Source organism: Mesoplodon densirostris, chromosome X (genome assembly GCF_025265405.1).
Source record: "Mesoplodon densirostris isolate mMesDen1 chromosome X, mMesDen1 primary haplotype, whole genome shotgun sequence".
Classification (NCBI taxonomy): Eukaryota; Metazoa; Chordata; class Mammalia; order Artiodactyla; family Ziphiidae; genus Mesoplodon; species Mesoplodon densirostris.
Window position 1 is genome coordinate 98,333,086 of NC_082681.1, and position 3,944 is coordinate 98,337,029.

The 3,944-nt window shown below is 48.2% G+C and overlaps 1 pseudogene; it reads right to left on the reverse strand.

Moving 5' to 3' along the window:
• Positions 1-1,662: 1,662 nt before the first annotated feature.
• LOC132481711 (ubinuclein-1-like) lies at positions 1,663-3,553 on the reverse strand (annotated as a pseudogene).
• Between the last annotated feature and the right edge of the window lie 391 nt (positions 3,554-3,944).

Here is a 3,944-nt window from a genome sequence, read left to right on the forward strand (position 1 = left end):
TGACCAATAAGGGCTTTGTAGCCCTGGGGTCCACCTGTATAAACTCTGGGGGGAAAAAACCCATGGAACTCTGGCTAGATTGGGAATAGAGTTTTCTGGGCTCAGATGAACTTTAAGTCAGGATGCCACAAATTTACAGAATTCAACTGTAAAAATCTCAACTAAATAAAACTGGTTCTGTCTCAAAAACAGACATGTCTTTTTAAAAAGGTCTTTGAAAAGTGCTCAGAGGGCTGAAATGGAGGATGTGAGTTATCTAATTCTGCTCCACTATAAAGGCACTGGAGTCATGTCTTCCTATAATGTGATATGCCATGAACAGTCCTATTCTATCCAATGCATTTGGTGGTAAAAGCTGAACCCAACATAAGTGCCTTTAAAAGGCTTATCACAATTGTCTCGAGATTGATGGATCTACAGTTCTTTAAAAGAGCTTCATTGTCATGTTCAGAGGAGGAATTGGCCCCATACAATGAGTATGTATCAAGTGCTCTGAATATATTTTCAGAGACAAAGCTACTTCTCTCAGTTGTGGCTTTAGTCCAGGTTTCTGTCCTGTTGAACACACCATCCAAGGATGAGATGGACACCATGACCATCCCATGGATCCTCTTGTGGCCAGAAGGAGCCCTTGGCCTATGGGAGTCCATGAGGTATTCTGACCAAATGCCAAGGTATTTGGCAGATTTAAAATGCAGCTGCACCAACTGATCTGCCACAGTGCTGAAATTCAGAACCACATATGCGCCCATATGCCAAATTCAGAACTTTCTCCATCCCAAGATCGGTCTCGCCATTAACTGTCCAACAACAAACACAACTGTGAAGCCCAGAGACCAGGCAAGTTCCTTTTGAGGAGCATGGGCTGCTAACCATGGTGGGTTTCAGGGACAAGGTCAGTACCTTTGTGCCTCCTTGGCTCCCATCACTAGAATCTCCATTTGGACCCCCAAGGCCAGCTTCTGAGGAACAGAGGTTTGTTCACTGTGGGCTTGGGACCTGTCCATTGACAGACTGTCCCATGCAGGGAGGCTGTACACATGGGAGCAAGTTTTTGGGAGGAAGGAGAGCTCTGGATTGTTGTTCTTCCAGAGGAGAGCCTCTAGAAGGAACCTCATGTTGGGAAGTAGAGCCAGAAGGGGAGACTTGTAAGACAGCCCTGAAGAGTTGGCGGAATGTCGTTTTGCCATGTGGCTCAGGGAAGTGTAGGATGAAGCTTCCTGGAGAGGCTGCCATGGAGGAATGGATGCTGAAGGAGGAAGATTTGGGGAGGTTGTTGCCAAGTGGAACTAGGTGAGGTGTGGGAGTGAAGCTTTGCGCTGTTCGGTGACTGCATACAAGATTGACTTGGGTCCGGGTTCTGTGGTACTGCCATTTAGACCTCTGTACTTCTGGAAAGCTGTGCTGAGGGGGGCCGGGCAAGAGAGCTCTTTGTAGCCAGAACTCTTGGGAGTTTTCTCCTCAGACTGCTCCAGTGCCACTGTCCATTCAGCCAAAAAATTGAGGGGGTGATTACAGAGCTCTAGACAGTGATGGTCCAGAGAATTGGGCTTTGGAAATTTCCCTTTTTACTTTTGTACATAAAGAACCATGACTTTTATGCAAAGCAATGGGGTTGCCCATTCGGGGTGATCAGATGAGAACCTTTTTAGGAGGCTTAGTCTATGTTTCCTTCACCTTGACTTTGAAGGAGCCATGACTTTCTTCTCGGTCAGGAGGGATGTCAGGGACCCATGGTGTGGTCTGCTCTCCTTACACAGAGACCTGGTGTGCACCCAGCTTTAGGGCCAGAGAGTTTGCACTTCAGCATCCAGAAGAGCTTCCACACAGTCCTCCCTAGACTGGCTCTCATTCCTTTTCAGATCATAGCCCTCTGGTTCCATCTTTACCACCTGAAAGAGCACCTTCTTTTTTTTTTTTTTTTTTTTTGGTGGTACACGGGCCTCTTACTGTTGTGGCCTCTCCCGTTGCGGAGCACAGGCTCCGGATGTGCAGGCTCAGCGGCCATGGCTCACGGGCCCAGCCGCTCCGCGGCATGTGGGATCTCCCCGGACCGGGGCTCGAACCCTTGTCCCCTGCACCTGCAGGCGGACTCTCAACCACTGCGCCACCAGGGAAGCCCAAGAGCACCTTCTTGATTCCAGCATTCCATTGACATTTCTTCTGGGCTCCGCTCCCCTTTTCTTCTTCGTTACCAGAACAAATCTGTTCACTCTGGTCCTTGTCTTTTTCCTCTTCCAGCATCTCTGCAGTCTTTGCTTGTGGTGTACCGGGAATTCATCCTGGTATTGGGCCATCTGCTCTGGCATTACCCTGCCAATAGCTTCTTTAAGTTTCTGTAGAGGCGCCTTCAGATGCACCCCCTGCCCCCAACACACAGAGATGAAGTTTTGGGGCAAGTGTGACCAGGATGTCCTTGCTGCAGAGCAGGGATGACGTCACATGGCCATGCTCCTCAGAACCGATCTGGCTGTTCAGCTTCCAGGTTTCTACCTCCGTGCCCAGGAGGATCTCATGGATACCCTGGGTGAAGAGCTTCCTTTTGCACCATCCCTCAGCAGTTCTGGCAGGCTGGAGTAGCTCCTCAAGGCACTTCTCCATGGCTACTGGCAGGCCTTTGCGGAGAAAAGAAAACTGTGAATTCCCTGTCCAATACCACCCTGTGGGAATCTCTTTCATCACCCATATCACAGAAGGGGCTTCCTTCTGGAGACTCACTGAGCAGCTGCTTCAAGTCCAAATCAGTCAGAGAGACAGTAACAGTGACCTCCTAGAGCAAACTGCTCTCGGGAGCCGAGCAGAAGATTGAGAGCGAGGGATACTACCCCATTCTCACAGGCTTATGATCCTCAGGCCTGTTTCTCCTGGGCCGATTTCTCATTCTGAAATTTCTTTAACATCTCTTTATCACTTTGAGCCTCAAGAACATTTCTTCTTCTTCTTCTTCTCCTTACCAGCATTGAGAGCTGTGAAGCTCCTTTGGGAAAAGCTGAGCTTTGTTCATTTCTTCTCCCTATTGAAAGTGTCATCCTTTTTCTTTCTTCCCTTCTCACTACCTTCCTGCAGCTTCTTCTTCTTCTTTGGTGATTTTTCCCCCCTCTTTTCTTTAGTGGAGTCGTTGTCAGATTCTGATGTTTGTTGTAACTGCAGCGTTCTCGGGTTAATGTAAAATCCTCCGTACTTTGTGGTCAGAGAAGCACCATTTGAAGAAGCTCATCATATATTTCAAGTCCAAGTCAGTTGGTGGAAGAACCAGACGCATCATGCTCATCCCCCATGATAATCAAGTCTCGTATATGGTCTTTTCTATGATTCTTTCCAACCTTGTTTCCAGGTTGAAGACCTGCCACTTCATCCTGTGAACTCTTCACCAGCTCTGGGTAGTACTCTGGGCAGCGCTCCCTTTCTGGGTCAACAGAACAGTTGCTGCAGCCAGCTTAGGATCTCAATGCTCTGCTGCTCTCCCAACCTCCTCTTGCCCAGATTTCTTTAAAAATGTGAGATTCAGAGGGCCTGGGAGAGAGGTGAACTGGATCCTGTTGGGTCCTGACATGACTACAAACAAGTCTTGGTAGTTGTTACCATTTGGCTTCTTTGTCACAAGTGCAGGGGCTGCAAATGATCTCTCGCAGGCAGGATGGGCCAGATGCACTGGCCACAGCTCTAGTTAGCACCTGGGCCCTGAAGCATGCCTACCAATGATGGCCCATGCACTTCCACGGTCCATGTCCACAGATGAAAAAGCTCTCGTGAGGGTCAGGAAAGAGAGGCAAAATCCCAACTCAAGGTTTGTACAACATCTCAGCAACAGCAGGGTGGCTCTTTGAAAAGCAGTCATTAAAAAAGAGCACTTACTGAAAACTCAACAATAAGAAAGCAAACAACCCAATTAAAAAATGAGCAAGAGATCTGAACAGACACCTCACCAAAGAAGATATACAGAT